Source organism: Pezoporus flaviventris, unplaced genomic scaffold, assembly GCF_033815535.1.
Source record: "Pezoporus flaviventris isolate CSIRO_AGI_PZ_B2104156 unplaced genomic scaffold, CSIRO_AGI_Pfla_v1 ptg000021l, whole genome shotgun sequence".
NCBI classification, from domain to species: domain Eukaryota; kingdom Metazoa; phylum Chordata; class Aves; order Psittaciformes; family Psittacidae; genus Pezoporus; species Pezoporus flaviventris.
In genome coordinates, this window is record NW_026892569.1 from 4208429 (window position 1) to 4230827 (window position 22399).

Genomic DNA, 22399 nt, shown 5'->3' on the forward strand with positions numbered 1-22399 from the left:
CTGTACACCCTGTTTATTTTCTAGAGGTCTTGCTCTACTCTCTCTCCCCCACCCCCCTTTTCTTTTTGTTTTGTTTTATTTTGGGGAGATTTTCTGTTTCATTTTTCTCTCAAGCTCTTAACTAGTGGAGCTTGTGTGAAGATGACATCTTTGACTCTGTGCATCAGTATGTGTCACTCAGCATCTGAAGCTTGCCTGCCAAATTTCGTCAGGGTCCTGTGTCTATTCTGTGTGAGTATAGAGTAGGCTTACAGCAGGAAGATTGGCAGATCCAGTGTTCGTAGATATCTTACCTGAAATGGAGTATTTATTTCACTTTATTAAAATATTAATTTAGAGTCTTGTATCTAATACCTATGGAATTAGATACTACCTGTAATTGTATAATATATTCAGTTGCATCCAGTTTTGCACGATGCAGGGTATTAATATTGGATCCCACTAACAGCAGTTCCATTAGCTTGCTCAACCAGTATGAGATATATATGAGCAGGGAGGCATAACTACCATCCAGAAGTGCCAAAACAGTCATTAGAAGCTCCATTGGGATGGACAAAGGCTTTTACACAGTGATATACTGATTAAATTTTGTTCTATGGTTTATTTGCATCAAGGTTAGATCACTATCATCTATGTGAACCGTATTATCTGACACCTTATTTAGAAGGTCATTTCAATGCAAAACTGGTGAACGATACAGGGGTTCTAAAATTTCTTGCAGGATTCTTTCCTGGAGGATTTTTATCCTGTTAGGCTTGACTAACTCATGTTAGCAATTTTATTGTGCTTTAATGTGGTGAGTTTATCCAAGGAAAAGTAGAAAACTCCCTCCATCTGTATGAGTGCACAGTGGAAGTGAACACACTTGATCCACATTGAAACTGTGTGTTATATCCCATATCCTTTGAAATAATCTATGGCACATGCTGCAGAATCCAGTAAATGTGTTGTTTCTTCTAAAGCCCAAATCTTCCTGTGTTTGCTTGTGTGTAAGTGCTCTTTCAGAATGAGATTTTGGTGCCGGACGCAGTTGTGTCATCCATGTTACGCTGTAGTCTGGAGCACAAGAGAGTAAGGCAGAGGAGTGTAATCTTGTTTGTGTTTCAATGGCAATCATTTAATACTGCAAGTTATTAAAAAATAATTAAATTACCAAAACCAACATGTAGTTAGGATTTACAAAAAGAGGTCAATGTGATTTGACTCCTTAAGTTAGGAAGGGACATTGGTGAATTCCAGTTGCTTTAAAATCATGCTGCTTCGTTCTCTTTGTGGAATGGAAGGATAAACGAGACTGAAAAATAATTTATTTCTCTAGAAGCAAGAGTAAATCATAGTGTATAATTATGTATATTTGATTACAATAATAAATCCTTAGATGTGCTTGGTGGTTATCACAGTCTCTAATTTAGTTTTTTTTTTGAAGTAAATATAGTTTGGAGGGGTCGTTTTCTGAGAGTAATGTTTTGAAAATAATGTTTTTAAGAGAAACTTAAGAAATTTCTTCCCTTTCCCCAAACAAACTAGTAAATAGGTGTGCATTATACAGTGAATCATAACAGCTAAAATAGGTCTGTGTGTGGAATGTCTTTTTACATAGTAAACAAAACAAGGGCAGTACAAGCAAATTCAAATTTTATCTGTCAACTCAACCAAAAGTCACTATATTAATTTTAAATTGCTGTTAGAAAAAGACTGGGCCAGGGATGTATTGGATTTCAGTACAGTTAATGAAAATGAATTTTACAGGTGGTGTTTGGTTGTGTTTCTTCTGCTCCGGCGAGATGGGTGGCTGAGCCAAAGCGGGCATAGCACACGATTCAGCTCTTTGCCAGAGCAATGCTTAGAGTAGAAATGAACGTTTGGCGTTGAGTTGTTGGTGCTGTTGTTATTTACTATTACATGAGGAAACCGTTTAACACTGTGATTTGATTTTGTAGCTCCTATCCCCTTAAACAAGCTGTGTCGCTTGTCAGAGATCAGGACAGGTAGAATGCACAGCAGGCGTCTGATTTGAGCCAGTTACTCATTTGCTGAGTGTTTGTGTTTATGCAAAGGGGCCTCTTCCTGCATATTTAATCTAGAGTAAGGCAGTGGCTTTTGTTGTGTTTAGACCACATACCTTCAGTCCTTCCTTACACTGCAGCCAGTGTTGAAGCACAGAAAGGCTGGATAGGCAAAAGTGCTTTAGTGTTTTCAAACTCTCAACTTTCTGCAGTTGGTTGGGAATTACTGTACAGCCCTAAGCCTTTTTCTTCCTCATTAATGGGTAAGTTTGCACTCCGGTAGAGTAAGATACTTTTGTTTCTGTTCCATTTTGTAAATGCACAGAATGTTTGTTTGGCTTTAATTGTCCAAACCTCCTTAAGCAAACCTGGCCTGCTGAGGGAGTTTGTTGCAGGGAATTTGGTCAACAATACAGGTGTTTCTGGAATATACTGCTGAATAAAGTACTAAATGCGTATTGCAATAGGGCAGGTATTTGCGGGGGGGGGGGGGGGGTGTGAGTTCGGTGTTGTTATTCTTTGTACTAACAAATCCTGTTTTGTAACTATCCTGAAGATAATGCTTCCATTGTTAGCTAAAAGCTTTCAAACAGTGTGCAATGTAGAACTGCAAAAGCAGCAGCACAAGAAAAAAAGGAGGGGAAAAAAAAAAGCCCCACGCCAACCCTCTGGTCTTTATTGTTTCCTTCGCAAGGGTCCTTGCTAGAATGTCTGCGCTGTAATAGGAAGGTTTTTCTTATGTGGAAATTGAATCGTCTCTTCATTGATATTAATAGCACACTAGAGATGTTAGCCATGATGCAGAGCACCAGAACTGTGGAGTAGGAAACCTGATATTGCAGGGGGAAAAAATGACAGTCCTACTGCTCCTCAGTGTGGGAGACATCCCTGAGAGCAGAGTTTGCATAATGGCATCCTGGCTTAACTATTTACTTATAGGTATTTTTAATCTCAGGCTCTTTCTTTTGGTACAGGCGTAATTACTGTCGCTCGCTCTTGCGCTTATTAACTGCGCAGCTCGGCTTCTGCTTCAGTCTGGACGAATTAGTTTTAAAAATGACTTTGGAGAGGGTCCGTGCGGTGTGCCTGCACCATGTATGTACCGTGTGTGCACCGTGGGCTGTGTTAGGAGAGCGGCGGGAGGGAATTGGTAGCCAAAATTAAAGCAAAGATGACAAAGGGCACGTCTTCAAAGCAGACGCCTGTAGCACAGAGAAATGTGGGAAATGTGCAGCGAGGCCAGAAGTAGTAGTTTTGGTTACCAATTAACTATTTCCTTCGTTTGAGTAACTCCTCTCAAACAGAAGAGTGTGCTGTTCCACCACATGTTGGAAAGTGTGAGAATCTGAATAAAATTTCATCAACCTTATTAAAATATGTAGGGACTTTTTGGTCTTCTTGGGTACAAATCAGCCTACAGACTCGGAGGCATTTATTAACAATAAGACTGCCGAGGGTTTTTTAATAACAAAATTACAAATACCGTATCTAATTGTAAGTGTATTACTTTTATGCACCAGTTAAAAAAAAAAACCCAACTTTTTATGAGGAAAAGTACCTCAGTCAAAGCACCTTGTGTGATTAGTGCTATTGTATTCTTAAATTTTGATTGATAGAGATAATAGTTTTCACTTAAAAATACAGACAGGTACTTTAACTTTCCATGACAATAGCTATTTGCATTTCTTTTATCTTTTTGTTTAACATTTGTGGGGGTTGGGACGGATTTGATTATTAACTCTTATTGCACACCGAGGTAAATGCTAAAACAAAGCTTTTGTTAAAGCTTCAAAGGTAAAACAGCAAATATTGTTTTTTAAAGGCTTCAATATTTAAAGGGCTGTTAAAGGATACCTCGAAAATACTTCCACATGACCATGACCAAGAGTAGCACTCGCTTCCCAGGTAAGAGCGAGGAGTCCCGGCCGCCACCGCTGTCCGACCTCGGGGGCGGCGGCGGGGACTGGCGCGGCCTGAAGCGGGGGGGAAGCCGCGGGGCGGAGGGGAAGCGCCCGGAGCCGCGCACGGGGCGCGGAGGGGGGGAAGTGGAAATCCACAGTGGGAGAGCCGCCAGCCTTCCCCCGAGGCGAGTGCGGTGGAGCGCGAAGTGACGGCTCCGCTGGCTTAGGCTCGGCGGAGGTGCCAGCTATAGCGATCCCTTGCGCCCCGCGCCTGTAGCGGGTAGCTCCGCGGTGCTCGGGGAGGGGATATTCATTCCTCTCGCTCCTTTAATTAGGGGAGGTTAAGTTTCCAGAGGAGAGTTATAACACAGGCATAAAATGGTTAAGGCTGGCGTTGAGGCACGCAGAGTTATTTTAAGGAACGGGGAAGATGAGGCGCGTACAAGGCAGGCGGCAGCGTTTGATCTCCTGGCTCTCAGCGTCAGTGAGATGGCCTCTCATCATTTGATTGGGCATTTGACAGGTTTGATACTTTCTGGGAACGTGTTATGGTCTTTACGTCTGATGAATTCAATGAGGGCCAGCTCGGTTATGCAAAGTAATTCGTGTGAGGCAAATAACCAATCCATCATTAAAAGATGCAAGACTTAGAATCGCAGTTCAGATTCCGCATTGGAAGCGAGCTGTTCTTAACTTGTCTATTAACTGTTCCCATATTTCCTGTAAGAGCTATTAAAAAAGGCAGGGGAGGAATGGATTGTGATTAGTTTCGTAGCATTGGCTTACATCAAGTTATTCTTTTCCCAAGGTTACGGTGGACTCGAAAGGTAATATTATTTTGAAAGAGAAAATGTGCTGTGCGTATCTTTCTCCTCGTGCTGTCATTTGTTTCTGTTTTATTTCTGTTTAGAATAAATAATAAGCACCAGCCACAGATTCTGAACAGCCTGCTAATGACTGAAAATGAAAATACAGTATGATTTGCTCCCTCCTTCCACCGAGAAGCAGCAAGGTGGCAAGCATTAATATCCCTGTGCTTTGGCCTGTACCAAATCCATTTCCCCCTCTTCAAAGCGAGGTGGAAGAAGTGCACTTAGTCTCTCACAGTTTTACTGTTCACCTGCATTTCACTTTCTGAGGAGGTGATAATGACTCCTGGTATAGAAAATCTCCTGTACCATGGCTCCTGGGATTTAATATACACTGCACAATAAAAAGTATTCACCTTGACAATGGTCGGAACAAATATTTCTCCCCCAGGTTATTTAAAATAGTCACTTTAATAATTTTTTTTTTAAGCTGCTGGATATTCTTTGACAATAAAATAGATACAACAAAACTGAAGAGACAGCTAGTGACCATCCTCAAAGGAATTCTACGCATGGTTGTTCTGTGTAGTGCAAGTAACCCAGCTGAGTGCACTGGGTGAGAAGAGTAACCTGCACGCAGGATTGGGCCCACAAGCCTGCCTGGTACCAGATGCTGCTTTTACCTATCAGTGCGCATCGTGTATTTTCAGGATTAGTGAAATAACGAGTGAAAACCATTATTTTTTCCTTCTTTTGCAAATGTACACTTGACAAAAATCATCGGTTGCATCTTTTCCCACGCAGGACGAGAACATAATAATTATGAGAATAGTAGGGCATATTTCATACTTCAGCCTGTGCACAGCTGAATGTGACTCAGGGAGTTTTGAAGGCAAAGAAGCAGCAGTATTACGTGGCTACGGTTCACTTAATTTAAAAGAAATCACTGCACAGAAGTGCTTATTTGGATCAAGTTTTGATATTTTAAAGATTTCAGGAAGGCCTGTAGTAAATATTTTAATCACAGACATTAAATATATTTTAGCTGGTCTTAGGAAAAAAGAAATCAAAATAAAATGTCAAACTTTTTTTTGGTGTGCTGTTGGGAAGGTGTGTTTTCTCTAAATTTTATTTTTAATAAAATAAAATTGTGCTTTCTAGGTAGTGGATTCTCCTAGAATCTAGGAGTGATTCCTTTGCTACTTTAGGTTTCCAATAATGAACTGTAGGCTACTCAAGGCTGAGACACTTGCAAAAAAAACTGTACATGTGTAATTCTAAGCAGGGGACCAGCTCAACTGTTCTACTTTCCTGTGTAAAATTACAGCCAGTTTGTGTGGGATCAAGGTCTTTGTTAATCTATTTTTGGCTATACCCAAGGCTCTTCTCATTTAGGTATTAGTAAAAATGTTGCTAAGTAGACTTTCATTTTGCAGTGTTCTCTATTTCTGCATATTCTTTATATTATTGCTTAAATTTGGCTTTGCAGCAATCACTTGGAGTTAAGGCTCCGTTGCAGCCTCCCTGAGATGACCTCCCTGCCCTGTAGGAGGAGACCACTAAATCTAATAAGTGGTGTGGGATCAAAAGAGTTTCAAGGTCCAACCTGACAGCAGGTATAATGGCAAAGCCTCTGATCTTTTTGTCTGGTCCCCTGGTACAGGAAAATAGGTAGGACCTGATCCAGATCAACAGGGGGGCTTTCTGTTAGAGTCAGCTGGAAAGGTTACGATGCTAGCTCAGGTTGTGATCTTTGTAAGATTATTACCAGTTATCTCTCTAAAATGCTGCTGAAAAAAAGCTGTTTTTAAAAGTACCTTTTATGCAAGGATTTCAAAATATGTTGCAAAAACATTTACCCATCTCACTGGTGGGTAAACTGAGGAACTTGGCGACCGAACCTCAAGTTTTTCAGGAATATCTGGTAAAAGCTCCCCAGGGCACATGTTTTGTAAGGACTGTTTGCTTATAGGATACCAGTTGAGCCACGGGGATGCTGTTGTGGGTGCTTGGAGACCTCCCCTCGACTTGTGAAATGGCAGGACCACTGCTGCTCACAAAGTGGAGTTTTGTTTGTGGCTTGGCTTTCTATTTTAATCATCCCCTTGTGGGGAAAATATGAGTGTAGTGAAGTGTCTTGCTTTGGTAGGATGGGATTTTTTTCTTTGTTTGCTCCACACACACACTTACAGTGTTGATGGTACTTTGTGTTTATCTTAAAGACAGCATGATGGAAGGAATGTGTGTTGCCTACATCAGTTCGCACACCCGTATAAACATTTTCAGGAGGAAAGCCTGTATTTGTGTTTCTATGTTTTGAGATACTCAACTTGTAGACTATTAATGAGACATTTTCACAGGTGGGAACAGCTGTCTGTGCTGCTCATTTTAACTTCAGTGGTACGTTATCCAAATTTTGAAAGTCAGGTAGCATATATAAGATTTAGATAACCAGAAATGAAAGCACTCTGCATTGCAATCCTGGGAGTAATTTGTGAGAAGGGCTGATGTTCTGCTCATCCCTATGTGTATGCTGCTCTCAGTAGACCCTGTTGGTCTTCCACCAGTGAATGGTGGGCTAGTGTTACTTGTTTCCTTGGTGTGTGTTCAGTTCATATAGGACAGATGTGCTTAGAGAATGTTACCTGCCTATCATAGCGCTGCCGAAGAGAGATTGTGTGCACATTTTATGCAAACGTGTAATTTTCAGCAGTTTCCTTAAAAAGTACATTTTAAGAGATGGTTCATTTGCGATCATGAAGACTCTGGGTAGAAATGAAGCCTGCTTGCCAAAATGCTGCCAAATCAAGGATCTGACTGCCAAATAGCCAGAAAATTTATAAAACAGATAAATACGAAAAGAGGTTTAAAGTGTCAAATCCAAGATAACCCCTGCAGCAAAGCAGGATAAAAGCCTTTATTGTTGCTAATCTACAAGCACATCGGATGTCAAAGGTCGTGTATTTTACATAAAAGATGTATTGTTTTACATACTCGCAGGAAGGTGAGACCTGACCTATTATGATGGACTAGAGTTATGTCCTTTAAAGTGCAGAATCAGGAATCTCTTCTACATGTACCGCAGCAAAGTACGTAGGGCTTCACAGCAAACACGTATGAATTGTAGCGCTTGATCTTCCAGTACCATGTTACTGTGGTACCATAGAACTGTGAAAAGCTTCTCACTCATATATTTCTCAAAACATGAAATATAAAATACAAATAAAATGCCAGTGAGCAACAGATAAAACCCATATTCATTTCATTTCAAGATAACCTTTTTTTTTTCCTGACTAAAAATAATTGGGTTTCAATGGTAAAGAAGTAATGCCTCATTCTCATGGTGAAAACATTTTTCCTTCCAAAAGAAATGGCAAATGAGTACATTTTCTTTTGAAAGTATTTAATGAAGATTCTGATTTTTTTCCCAGAGGTTGGTATTTTACTACCTCAGTAAAAAGCTTCCCCTACTGATGTAAATAGCATAACTTACCATTTGATGAGTTTCACAAACACCCCCAGTACTCCACATCACTGTGTGAATTTTAAGAAATGGAGTTTCACGTAGCTCTGTCTTACACATCCACATGTCACTGACTTTCCGTTTCATGTGATGTCATCTGTATCACCAAATCATTGCATAGTTTTCTGTCTGTATTACATGTTATTCTGCACCCCTGCAGCAGCAGATCAACATTTTGTGGAATTATGTTATAATTTTACTCTATTAAGGTATTTGGTCAATTGATGTGGAATTAATTCTGAATGCTGTTAGTGGTTTGAGTTAGTAACTTGATCTAAATTAATAAACAAATGTTTTTCTTTTCTCTTGTACCATATGTTGATCCCAATTACATGAACAGAAAGTGGCAGATTGTCATGTTTCTTAAAAGATTACATACTCTTTTGCATAAGAGAGAGTACACAAGATGCAGTAATATACAGGGTAAAAAAAAAAACCCCACACGTGCTGTTTTCTCCCTCCTACTTTTTATAAAGATACACTTTAATTATTTCTCTTTTTAATACCCACTGCTCTTACCACCTTGGCATACTTGGTGTGCTCTTGGTAATGCTTAACAAGAAGATATCCCAAGGCAGTAAACAACTTTTTGAATTAGGAAGATGCAGCGAGTTTTAAAACCTCATTTAGGACTGTGTCTCTATGGAAAAGGAGGAGAAAAAAGAAAGGATCCAGAAGCTAAAATAGCAGTGGTTACAAATGGTCTTAAAACGCCTTAAGTAAGAAGAGCCCATACAGACAATAGTCAGATTTCTGAAACAAAGGACTGAACTCATCTATTATTCAGTCTGAAAATAGATTGATAGACATCAAGATTAAGAAAGTTTATGCTAGAGAACAAAGATGTCTCATTTCCATGGGGTTTTTTTCTTCTCTTTTTTTTCTCCCAAAGACCAAGTTGTTCGTGCTGAAGAGCCTCACACTGGCTGGTACTGATAAGCAGCAGTCCTGTGACTTGATTGTTTTTATTAACTCTCTCTGAAAGTCATTCACCATTAAACACGATTAGATTCATTTGTTGCTTTATTTATGTTTGGACTTGCAAATGTGGTGCCAATGAAAATGCTTTGAGTGTTGTTGCTGACACTGACCCAGCAGTCACGTGTGTTACCTTCTTTCTCTGCAGGGTAAGAAGAGTGACCTTTTTGGGTGGCTGTAACTGAAGATTGCTTCACAAGAGCAACAGAAGAAGGTAAATACAAATACCATTTTGCACACAGTTTCTGAAGCATGTCTGAAGGAAGGATTTGATCCTGCAAACCCCAGGAGTGTGCTTTAGTAACGCAATTAAAGGCTTTTCAGGCAATATTGATAAAGGTTGCAGTGCTGGGCTCGGAGCTAAGCCTTTGGAGCCACCACTGTGCCTTAGACCTGTGTTTTGCCTGGGAAGCCAGTGGTTCAGGTATCCAGTTGCATTTTGATAGTCAGGCCGCAAAGATGCACTTTCTGGCTCTCATATGTGTTCCAAGAAGGTCGTTTGGTAACCAGACAGAGCCCACCTGTGAATGGGAAGACCCTACTCTGGCTGGTCTTGGTGGCCGCATGGCCAAGTCCATGGCCCAATATCGCGGGTGCTGGACTGGGGGCTCTCAACCCTGCAGCAAGGTCCCCTTACCAGGGAAAATCCCTGGGGAATGGTCAAGTCAGCCTAAGCACTGCTTTGTCCCAGGCTGATACACTCCTGGATTTACAGCAGGAGAGCAGAATTTAGCTGTTAATTTCATTGCTTATAATCACTGCAGAAATTAAAACACATGCTTTTTAGTCTTTGGAGCTCAGCAAAAAGGAAATAAATATCACTTGCTGCAAAATGGTTTTTATTTAAAACGATGTGCAACTCCGTTGCTTCTGAATTAACTCCTTGCCTCTCCTCTGGTCCAAAGTTTCCAGTTGCAAAGGAATATTAACATCACAAAAGTGGTGATTCACAAAATTAACTTGCAGAAGAGAAGAGTAAAGGCAGATCAGTGTTTGGTACTGAAGGGTGTCATCTGACTGAGGTTCATATGGCTGCTTTATAATCACCTTCTTTCAGAAATTAATAGTCGGTTAAGCACCATAGCAACAAGCAACACTGATGTAAGCGCTGAGCAGTGGCTGCTGTTCGCTGTGATGTCAGTGCTCGTTAGTGCTGTTCTCTTGACCTTGTTTGAATATAAAATGGTGATTTCATTTTAAACTTAGAATTTTACAGAATGACTAAATGCATTGGAGTGTATTAGAGCTATTTTTATTTTTAATTTTATTAAAATGTACTTGAAGGGGAAAAAAAATGTCCCTGTTCTCTCCTGTTTTAAATTAAAATAGATCTGAGGATGATGTGGGTTTTTTTTCAGGTCTTTGTTGCCAAAAATACCTATTTAGTGAGGATGAAATTCATGAAGTTCAAGTGAATATTGCAGTCCTTGGCCATGTCAATGGTGCATGTCAGCTGTATGATATATGCCTCTCTTCCTTCAAGATTTGACTATTACTGCTTGGGTTTTTTTTTCATGGTGGAACCCATAAGGTATTAGATTCATTTCAGCTATTGAAGGAGAAGCAGATCTTGCAGTTTAAGAAGATGGTTGTTCCTTGCTCCTTTCAGTGATGTTTTCTCTGAGTTTTTGTGACGAATAGAAAAATTTTAAGTCTTAGGTGCATCAGAGGGCCTTAGAATTAATGGGAATCGTGTGGAGCCATGGTTCATGTGTGACCATGCTTTGTGAACCAGGAAAATCTGGAATTTTGGTTGTGATGACTGCAAAACCACTACCTTTAGACTTGCCTGAAGTTTACAGGTCATGTCTCCAAAAGCAAATATATTTTGTATTGCTACCATCAGGACACCACGCATGCCAGACATGGCCTCTGCTGTGCATCTTTCAGGAGTAAGCAGTTTGAGTGCTTCATAGTATAATGTCACTGGAAAAGACCATTAGATTTTTCAGTCCGACCTCCTGAGTATCACAGGTTATAGAGTCTCACCCTACACCCTTGGGCAGAGCTGGTAAGTAGGGTTTAGGTGTCTCCTAGAAGCTGACCTAGGCTCAGTGGGAAGACCCTGAGGACTGGAGAACCATGGGGTCCGCTACAGTGGATGCAGTCAGGATGCGTGTTCAAGCACATATTCAAACTGCTCAACAAAATTCACAACTTGATGAAAAATAAGTTGTTCAATGTGTCCTGTAATCTTAGGATGTCCTTCTCCGGGAAGGTTTGGCCCTGTCCTGCTTCCACTGCAGTGAGGGGTGCCATTTTCAATGAAAACCCATTTGCTGCAGAATGGGCCTGTAATCTTGCAACATGTTTCATAAAATAAAGCCATAATGAGTGATATGTGGTCCAAGAAACTGGATGTCGAATTTCAGCTGGGTGAGAATTGAAACTGCTGAGATAATAAACCATGAGAATAGGAGATAGTAATGGAAGTAGTGATAGAGTCCTAATTAGAGCAGTGCCACTGAAACAGGGAAGGTTAAGGGTTTGGTTGATTGAGTTTGAGCTCAATTGCTTGATAGCTTAATTCCAGGTGAAATCCCATCTTCTGAGTTAGCGGTTAAGCCGCTCGGTAGAGTTACAGAGCAGGACTCTGTACTCCTTGAGGAGCAGCCACGTGGCCCTGGGCGTCCCAGCACTGCTTGCGAGCCTGGCCTCGGGCATGTGGAGTGGGATACAGCACAGAGCTGCTACAATAGATTTCTACTCTGCGTGGTTTGTTTGCTTTCTTTTTTTCTGTGAGCTCTAAAGAGCTCTGAACGAAGGTGCAAAGAACAGAATAGATACAGCAAGGGGCTTTGATGGTTAAACCTTCAGAATTAAGATGTTTACATTCTCCTTTATTTAGCACTGTTAGGCGTAATGCCTAATTATATGCCAGTTTTTCCTCAAAGTAAGAATTTGAAATGTTTGATTTGGGGAGAAGGGAGGGGAAATGTTTTTTACAGAATTATAGACAATAGGCGTTAGTTTTCTAGGAGCAGTCATTTGTTTAAATGTATGTAAAAGCATTTTCAATAATCAAACAGCATTCAGTGAGCACTGTAAATCAGGGATAGCTTGCATGCTGAAAAATTGAAAAGTACAAAACATGCTACTAAAGTTGTACATTATTGATAACAAAAGACACATGCAGACTTTTAAGATAGTAAAGATAGAATCCTTTAGAAAACCTTTAACGGGGAAAAAAATCAACACAAAGGATTTAACAAAGTTGCACTTAGTTTAAAATTTCAAATCTTAATGCTTGTCAGAGTTAAATACTGATTAAATATTGATAATACAACAGAAGGTGCCTGCTGTAACTCAGAACCAGATGAGATGATCAACAGATAAATCTGTGTGTTTGGGCATTAACTTTCTTATATATGTATATTTTCTCCTCCTTTCCCTTCAAGCCAGGAGAAAGGTCAGAAGGACTTTTTTTTCCTAAGGTCAATACAAAAGATGGATTGTGCAGTTTGTCTATGTGGAAAAGTGGTTATGGGACAAAAAAAACCCTCACTTTTTCCCCACTAGTCCTACCACTTTGTTTCACTGGGAGTAGATACGGCTCTCAAACCAGGTTGGCATGTCACTGTGCCATATCTTCGTTGGCCAAAGCAGTAGGTGCTCCAGGCAGAAGTTGAAGCCCCGACACAAACTTTTTGGGAGCAGTTTCTGTTTATGATTGTCTCAGCAGTGTGTGCAGCTTCTCCCCAGCGCTCTCCCTTGCTAGTCGCTTTCCAGAAGATGTGCTGCTAGCACCCTTATTCCTGTTTCCTCTACCAGCTGGGGGGTAGTGATGGTTGCACATCAAGCAGTGGGCAGTCAGTAGGGTGATGTTTTCCTTACTCAGTTTGGCATTTCGACTTTTCTTGCTTTTGAGCTAATGGGCTTAAAGTGTATTACAGAGCAGAAGCAGCCATCATTCTTAGAAGATGCAGTGTGCAGCTGCTCCTGCGTCTTGGGTACATTCATAAGAAAGTCTGTATTGGCACATACAACTTGGTTCTTGGATATGTTCTCCAATGTTTTCTCTGCAACAGGCCCAAACTACATAAAGCTGTACTGAAAGTGTTTATCATGATTGCTTGTGTCACCCCCAGCAGGAAATGGGGATGTGGGAGACCCCAGATGATGCCTGCTGCTCACTTGCTGGTGGCGTGGTGGTCACATAGCTGGAGCCATTAGTGTCCGTTAGGCCACATCGAAGACTTGGATGTATTTACTGTCAGAATGTTGGGAGAGGTTGTAATATCCCACTTGTTAAGACCTTTGAGTTACTCAGGCTGATGGGTGGGCTGCCGAGTGTTTCTGTAACATCTACTAAGTGAAATTACAGTATTACCTGCATGTTTTGGGGTAAACTCGAAAAAGGTGGTGTGGGCCTTTGGAAACAAGAAGTGCTTGAAGACCTTACCTCCTTGGATGAAAAGTTTAGTCCAGAGATGAATGAAACTGTGACTTTTCTGAAGCGATTGGGTCGAGCAGATGTAGAAAATAGATTAAGACATTTTGGAATAATTTAGAAAGTATCTGAGCACATCTCATTAACATGGACCACTAGCATTCTGCATTAAAGACTTCAAAGATCTGTCAGAGGAGTTCTTTCTGTGCTATTGTCTGCCAGCATTAGCGATCTCAAGAGAACATGTTTCTTTTGTTTGCTTTTGGCCGTTCAGCTTTTCTTCTTTTTTTTTTGTCTTAATGTTCCTTAATATATTGTAAGTCTTCAAGTGGGTTGGTAGAAAGATATGTTTCTCAGCTTTAAGATAGTCAGTAGCAGGCTTTGATCCTCTTATCTGATGCTTTTGGACCAAATATTTCTGGTTTTCATGAAGATTAGCTAAAGTGAGCAAGATTTGGCCAGTATTCTGTGTAATACCACAGTGTTTCTTCCATTAGCTTGGGTAGATGCTCACTAAAATCTTCTTCTGATTTGTGTTACTTAATGTGGTCAAAGTGCCATCATCCGTTTCAAATGTGTGAAGAAAATGAAGCACGAGTCTTGAGTGGTTCAAGCACACATCTAGATTTGGAAACCACCAGCCAAATCTGTACCCACAGATCGAAACTATTGTATACAGTGAAAATGGCCAAATATTGAGAGATTGTAACTGCAGATAAAGCAGCCATAAAGGGTGCACTGATGTTTGTCAGTTACTCAAAAGTGCTGTGATGTCTATTAAACTAAGCTGTCATCAGAGGAGGCCCAACCTTTCTAATCTGATCAGTGGCATGCAAAAATGGCTCCATTGGCAAGTGCCATCATGGAGTTAAGGGCTGCAGCATGTTTTTCCACAGGCAGGTGTTTGAGTTCCTACCACCACCCTTCTGTGGAGCAGGAAATTTAAGCTATGTGCATCTTAAGAGGTAGACACGACATCCTATGCTAGGCATTGATCTGTCTGCAAGAGATGTTGTTGCAGTGGTGGGCAGCACTGTTGAAGCTGGTTGGGTTCATTGTCCTGAGCCATTTTGGAAAGTGTGCTGTAAAAGCTATGTTCAGATAGTTGGAGCTTGTTCTTGTGCCATCAGTGGTCCACGAACACTCTCTCATTTCATACTGATTGTAGCTTCGCTAGGGACTGTGCAGAGCAGGTACATCACTGTGTTCATGGTTTAACTTGACCTGACTACAGATACACCAAGTTAACGGGTCATAATACGCCATGCAGTGCAGACTGGAAACTGCATGTGATTTCCAGCCTGGTTCTTCAAGACCAAGCTGGATAGTATGTCAGGACATACTGCATTTTATCATAGCTCGGGCAAGAAAAGAATTGGGAATGGCACAGGTGGAAATGGCATTGGTTCTCATTACTCTAGACCCCTGGTGTGGGCCATAGGTCAGATAGCCTGAGCTCATGCTCAGTCTCAAACACAAAAATAAATGCCATGAAAAGATCCAGGTTCAAGGTTTCCTTCTGAAGCAGGCAAATAACTCTGAATTCAGGGTGGTGCTTCAACTTGCCCTTGGGCAAATTATGCTGCCAGGCCAGTTCAAATAGGCTGATGGGCTTTAATACCCATCACTGCTGTCTGTTAGCAGCTCACAGCCATGCCTGCTTCTCAACACGAGGGTAAGAACCACTTGTAAAGTTGCAGGCTTGAAACTGCATTTACAGAACGGATGTCTCAAAGTCGCTGTACTCTCCTGTGTTAGAAAATGCAGAGATGTGAGAAAATGACACCAGAAATAGATTCTTACTGCATATTTCATATTTTATTTGGTCATCTCTAAGGTCACTGCCTGTTTTCTTCTACTGCACCAGAAGTGTATCTTCCGGCATACTGAAGTTATTGTCCTACGCCGGTAGCAGCCATATTTTACAGCGGCAGTGTTACAAGACCAGTGATGTCAGTGGGCATTACAGGAGGGCACCCTTCTTATTTGGTAGCTCGTACTAAAGCCAAGGCATTTGAAAAAAGAGTTTTTGGCCCTGATTGCCTGCCCATATTTCTCATTGCAACATATGAAAGCATTTTTCACTACTGCTAATGGCAGGAACTTCAGACGCCACCTCGGGGATGTTTCATTACTCAGTGTTTCTCCCAGTGTAATCTGTGAATTCTAATTTGCGGCTCTGCCACCTCTGCTGGCCATGTACTTTCCAGTGTGTTCTGCCGAATACTCCTTTACTGCTCAAAAGGGTCATCTCTGACTCTGAGCTCACTGCTCGTTTCTATAGAAGGGTAGCACAAACATTTTGACATTTGTAACTAAGACTCGGATGTAATTTCCATTGCAGACCATTAATATCTGTAGTTTTTAATACGGCTTTTCAGAATAGATTTTTGGTGAAATCTGATGATCTCTTTCTGTTTCTAAAAAAAAAAAAAAGTAGCATTGTTACCTCTTTCTTAAAAAAAAAAGATAAATCGGCATCTTTTGAATAATAGATCTACTTTCTTCTCCTGTCATGCCCTGGTCATTATTTTTGATAGGCCCTGTCTTTATCCATATTAGATGTAATACAAGTGTTCCATGAAACCCTCTGACATGTTAAGGGTTAGTGGATCCCACTGATGGAAGGAAATGTCTGTGGAAGGGCACAGCATTTCCTGCTACTGGGGCACTTCCACCAATGGAACAGTGGTACGCAGTCAGGACATTAGGAATTGTCTTTAACGATGTTAGAAATAGAAAGTGCTACATTTAAAAGCCAACAACAGCATAAATCAATAATATAAGCAATGAGACCATTTCCTTTTTGGGGGAAAGGGGGATTTTTTAAACCCTTTTTAATTGGTCATGCAGTTATTTTTGCAGTTTGTATTTGCTTTATTGCTGTCATCGTTCTTCATTTAAATTTTATTCCAGAAATTGGGAAAGATCATTTTTATTGGCAAAATTCTCCTTTTAAAATCTTACTGAATGCAAATTAAACATTATTAAATGTTATTATTAGAAAAGACAAATTATTTCTAAACAAGTACGAATTCTATTATGTCTTTATTCCTTTTCAGAACCTGATGATGTCCAGCAAGAAAAAATGTGTGCTGTTACTGTTTCCTTCCTTTTGTTTTAAGGGCGGAGAGCTGATTGCTTTTTGTGCTACTTGCTTAGAGCGTCCAAAGCTTTGAGCTCAGTTTTGGAGAACATTAAAATAAGCCCACAGGAGGTCCTGGAAAAGTTGTAAAAAATTGTAAGCATGTCTGCTGAGTGCATTACATGAGACAAATTGCCAGGGTAGGGCTGCAAGGTTCCAAACTTGTTATTTACCATCTGTTCTCTTTAAAACAATTCATTTCTGCCCCTAATTTCACAGCAGATAAATGCAGGTTTTGTAGGGGGAAAAAAGTATACTAATTAGACAAAATATTACTTAAAATGGAAAGAATTATCTGGATTTGTATTCATGTAGTTAAAAAGAGAGTCTGGCCTGTTCTTCTTTTGGAAGTTGGATAACTGGAAGAATATAGGTTAAAGATGCAGACTTTGGCTTTTTTAAATTTCTCAACGAGACTCAAGTGCACTGGGTATTACTTTTTAGATAAGTCGAATTTTAATATTGAAGTTGTTCTTTTATAAAAATGGTAGATCCTGAATCTCTGAGAACGTTCACGATATTTTCCAGTTTATTAACCCTGTAACAAGTTTCAGTAAATTGCATGAAGGACAGTGCAAATCCACTATGTGCACAGTGTAAATCCCATGTATGTAGTGTGTGCTCAGCAACTGTCTCGCAGTCTGTGTGGTTAGTGTGTTGTATGTTCATGATCTGCAGGCCCGCTGGAGCGTTACAGCTCTCTAAATCTGCCATGGTTAACTGGGTTTGAAATCCACCCACATCAGCCATAGTGTTTTCTAGATACTTGGTAAGGTCACAAAGTCCAGTGAAGTCCTTTTCCTTTTTTCCCAGCACAGATAGGATGGGAAGCTCAGAGATGAGCTGGGTGAAGAGTTAGGGCTTGCTGGATCCAGCTGTGCTTGAAACTTGTGCTCATCTCCTACTGTGATACCCAGATGGGCAGGATGAGGCAGTGTTGTGGTGCCATGCTCCATCACCTGCATCCCAGTGGTGCACTCTACCACTTGAGGAATCAGCCTTTGAAATTGCTCTGCTAGAAGCTACTGGAGAGGAAGGCTTTTAGTTAGAAGGGATCTGAGCACCTTAACTGCGTCCAAGACCACTGTTCAGAAGAAACGTCCATTCTAGTTCTCATACCTGAAGTAGGTGTGGTTGGATTAGTACTGGACACTTGAGGATCCCCACCATGCTGGTGTGGCCAGGGGATGGGCAGCATGGCCGGGACGGTCTGTGGTGTCTTGTGCATTGCTGTGTCAGCACACAGCTCATGGCTGCCTTCCAGATCCGTCTTGTCTGTGGTCGCACAAGGGTTCAGTGTGGGCCATGAGGTCTCCTCTGTCCCAGCCTACCTAATCTTACCCACTCCTTACATCAGAGTGGTAGATATATGTGCATAGGTCTGTCCAACCTGGACATCTGAAGGACTGTTGTAGGGGAGCAAACTTTCTGGTCAGTATGTTGCTTGGGAATATTGGCAGTTGGTAGGCTTTTGTTGGGATGTTGGGTTTTGATAGAACATTAGGAAAAGATGTTTGTCTCCTAAAGTAAATCTGTACTTTCCCAGCTCCTTCCCTGTGTTTCCTGCTGTCTTCTTAGCTAGCAGTGGCTTTCTCCAGGCGCCAACATAGCAGCTCATTGCATATGGCAAGGGGAAGGCCTGAGCACTTGCTGTGTTCTACTGTCATAAGGCCACATACCCTCAGTTCCCCACTTGCGTCTCCTCTTCTGTGGCTGCCTTCCCTCTTAGCAAGAGTAGGGCTGTTACCAGCTGTATTACAAGATACCAGGTACCTGTAGAGGGTAGAACCCAGATTACCTCCACATGTGGCTAGGGCAGAAGACTGTCCAAGTCTTCTGCTTCCCTGCTGTTGTCATTCCTGGGACAGCACATACTTGGCCAGGCATGAAGTCCTCCAGGAACAAGTGGGACCTTGCTCATCTGGAGAGAGTATCTGCCCTGAAAAGGAGGAGCATGGAGTTTAGGGCTCTTCATCACGCTTGGCCACAGTGCCAAGTGCAATGGAGGGTGGGCTGCTGGTGATGTTGGAGGAGGTTGTGTGGGGTGTAGGACCTATGATGTGTAGGAGACAGGATTGTTGGGAGAAGTTCTTCCCCATGAGTGGGTGAGGAGGGAAGGTCCAAACCAGCTTTGTGGACATTTGAGGAGACCCTCTCTTTAAAAAGAGCTATAAGGAGACTTTACCACATTTTGTCCTCTGACATTGACATCCCGTCTGGTCACTGTGCATGAAGAGTGATCTGTGGCATCATCTGCGTAAGGCCTTATATATCTTTGTAGAAGAGCTAGAGTTTATCATAGTTTTATATTAGGTTTCCCTTAGCATGTAACTGGATGCGTTAATAGTGACATGATCCTGGCGTGACCTGGACTTTAATGGATTTGAACTTGGAACTGTTCAAGCATTAAGAAAAAGCCCTTGCTCCCTGCATGTATTCAGCAGCTGCTTTTTATATGCAGAATCCGGAGCTGCAGAGGTGCAGTGGTGGTGTGTTTTCAAGTGTGTTTTCAACTTTCAGATGAAAAGGACTAAATAACTACCGAAAAACTGGGCTATTTCTCTCCTGATGCAGATGTGTGACTGCCAGGATGTGCATACGTCAAAAAGACAACGTGCCTCTGGGCAGCTTAAAACCTACTGCTTGGTTTTGTTTTGCTTCAGGCAAACAAAATGTCAAGCCCTCCATCTTGGGAGAGTGTTTTTGCTGTTACCAGGTGCTTTGGATTGAGCCTGAGCCCACAAGTCAGGATTTGGGGTTCGTTTCCTACCTCTGCAGTTGACTCACTCCGTGGCATGGCTACTGTTTGTTCTGGGCAAAGCTTTCATGTTTTTTCTTGACTTGTACGTTACCAGCTGTGCATGATGTACCACCCAGAATATGCTCTTTAGCCTATGTCAAACCATAACTGTGGCAACAGAGCTCTGATTTGATTTTTCCCGTCTGCAAGGAGAGTCAGATTTACCCCTCGCCCCCCACCCAGAGGGACATTGCAGGGTCTGGCTGCTGTGTGTGCAAGCAGCTCGGGAAGGTACAAATTGTCCCTTTCTGAAAACAAACAAAACCCTACCAAAATCAACAACAAAACAAACTCTGCAAGGGCTAATTTCTGTGCAGTTTTGGAAAGTGTGTCCCATTCCTCTCCTGCCCAGCCACATACCTAAAGCAGCTTCTTTAGCAAGTTTCCACTTGAAGGACATTCCATTTCCAAATTTACCAGCTACCTGCAAGGAGGTGGACATGAGGGAAGGGCTCATACCAGCTTGGCATTAGTGTTTTACATGGAGCTCTGCAGTAATGATGGAGTCCTGCCACCAGAGTCATTCCCATGGAATGATGGCAGAACGACCCGGAGTAAAGATGTCTCTTTGGAGAGCTGCTGACAGATTTACTGACCACCAGGTCAGACTAGATTGCCCTTTCCTGTTGGTATTAAGAATTGCTATGCCTTGAGTTTACTTATTAAACTGTTAGCAAGTTGCTGTGTTGTAATGTGTCCCCATCATGTCAGCAGTGTCACCCTGCCTTACCCCTCTCCCTCCTCCCCAAAGCCAGGGCAGACCTCTCTGCTTTGGGGAATCCGTCTCCAGCTCTTTCATAGAGTGATGAAGGCATTCTGCTTCGTGTATAATGCTTGTCTTTTGCTAGGGATGTAAATCTTCGGTCTACAGACCTTTGGTTAAGGATTTTCTTTAAAACATTAATGAGCATTTTAGTTTTTTGGGGAAAAAATTACAAGCAATGATGCCATTGTGTAAAAATGTAGCAGCTAAAGCATATGTTCTGTTGGTTTGCCTTGTCTTATAGGAACATCATTTTTGCACATCAGTATTAACAATGCAAACACCCTGAAATGCTAATAGCACTAGTAAGCTTTTAATTCCATGGAATTTATTGCTTGCTGTATTTCCATGAATTTATAACGCTTTGATTCTTAAGAGCCCCATTTAATCAGTTTTGCCTGGCACAGAACATAATAAACAACTTGCTGGTGCTAAAGTGCCACATGGGGGAGGCTGCTAACAAGAAAGTTAAATGCTTCTGCCACTAGCAGTTTCTTCGCTGTATTTTTCATGAGCTGTTACTACCAGTAATGTACTTTGCTAGCTTTAGAGCAGTGGTTAAACACAGTGACAAACCAAACAGCACTCCGGCGCTGTAAACACCCAAAGCAATACCATTTCTGTTCAGAGCTTCAGTTTAAACCAGGCTGGAGGCTCAGTATTGTTTTATGGTGATCAGTGATGTTTTTTTAAAGGCCTTATTTTTCTTGGTATCTTAATATAGGACTTTTAGGAATAACTGGTGAGTGGTGCTGATAGAGAAAAACAGTGTGGGGAGAGAGAGAAATAAAGAATTGAAATACCTTAAAAACCAGTTCTTGTTTGTTTATGCTGCTTGGCCATAAAAGTACAAAAAGACTGTCTTAAGTAGAAAAATACCAGATTATCAAGTGCTTTAAAGCAGAAAATGTCATTTGAGTCTCAAAACTGCACCAACTTTATATAATTACCCTTTTAATTATCCCCAGTGGCCCATGAAATTTGTAAAATAGAGCATTGAGAGTTTGATTTACTTACATGTTGCACTTTAGTGTTATGCTCTTAATGAATATTGTTTAGTACTAATGTCAAGCGGGGATTGCTGAGTGCTATAGAGAGGTGCGTGCTGCAAAGCTGGGTATTCAGAGGGGAACTGTGGAAACTCCACCTTAACTGAAGAGCATGTATGTATGTAGAGCAGTATGCTGTGATTTTTGTTGCCTGAATGGAAGTTATATTGATTTTTATCCTCTGCATGCAAAGTAGTTTACTATATTTTCTTTATTTAACCATGCCAGAGAAATAAATTTGTAGGGCATTTATTTGGTTCTGTGTCAGCATCTTCCTTATTATGGAGAATACTTGTGTCCTTCCTCTAAATGATGAGAACATGGAAGCAAGCTCTTTAAATTGCTCTTAGGACCTAACTGGTTCAGCCTATGGTAATGGAAATAACAGTAATCAATATTTGATGTGGGGTTTCTGTGGGGTATCCAAATACCATTTATTGGCAAGAAATTGCTAGAATAAGATTGGGGGAAATGTAATCCAAAGTGTGGTCTAAAACTCCAGCTAAATTAAACAGGCATCTTCAAAGGTGAATGGAGACATCAGTGAACAGTAACAGTAAAAAGAAAGCAAGCAGAGTCTGAAGGGTTAGATAATAGGATGCAATAGCTGGTGACCTCTAAATTATTGGTACAAATCTGAGCAAGGTGGAGACTCAGCAGGAAGTATTTGCATTTGAAAATGGTCTTAAAATGCTTTCAAGTGATGGTCTGGTCCTCAGGACCCATCCGCTGACAAGGTGGAGAGATTTGATACCGTAGAAGGATGCTCTGTTCTCCCTTTGCCTCATGTGCTGCTTTTTCCTTTCACCTTTTAATATGGCAAGTGTTACAAACAGCATAGAAGTGCTTATATGAGAGGTTGGACCAAAGATACAAGTAATTCAGCATCCCTAATAATAATGTATATGACCAAATGTCTCCAGAGGATGTGGGAAAAGCCTGAGGTTTTACCTTCCTTCCAAAACTTTTGTTTGTGTTTTCCTGCATTCACTGCTGCAGCAGTGTTGGTATTCCTTGTTCCTGGCTCCGCGCCGC

At 41.2% G+C, this 22399-nt stretch overlaps 1 protein-coding gene across 17 annotated transcripts in view; it reads left to right on the forward strand.

Moving 5' to 3' along the window:
- Positions 1-22399, forward strand: part of FOXP1 (forkhead box P1) — a 387372-nt gene that overhangs the window by 153357 nt on the left and 211616 nt on the right. For 14 of the 17 annotated variants that reach the window (XM_061455731.1, XM_061455741.1, XM_061455742.1 and 11 more), the window contains one exon: positions 9366-9433. The gene's annotated coding sequence lies outside the window, so the exon portion shown is untranslated. Of the gene's footprint in view, positions 1-2039; positions 2270-3552; positions 3912-9365; positions 9434-22399 lie in introns of those variants that run through there. The other 3 variants (XM_061455736.1, XM_061455738.1, XM_061455735.1) reach the window with 3 other exon arrangements.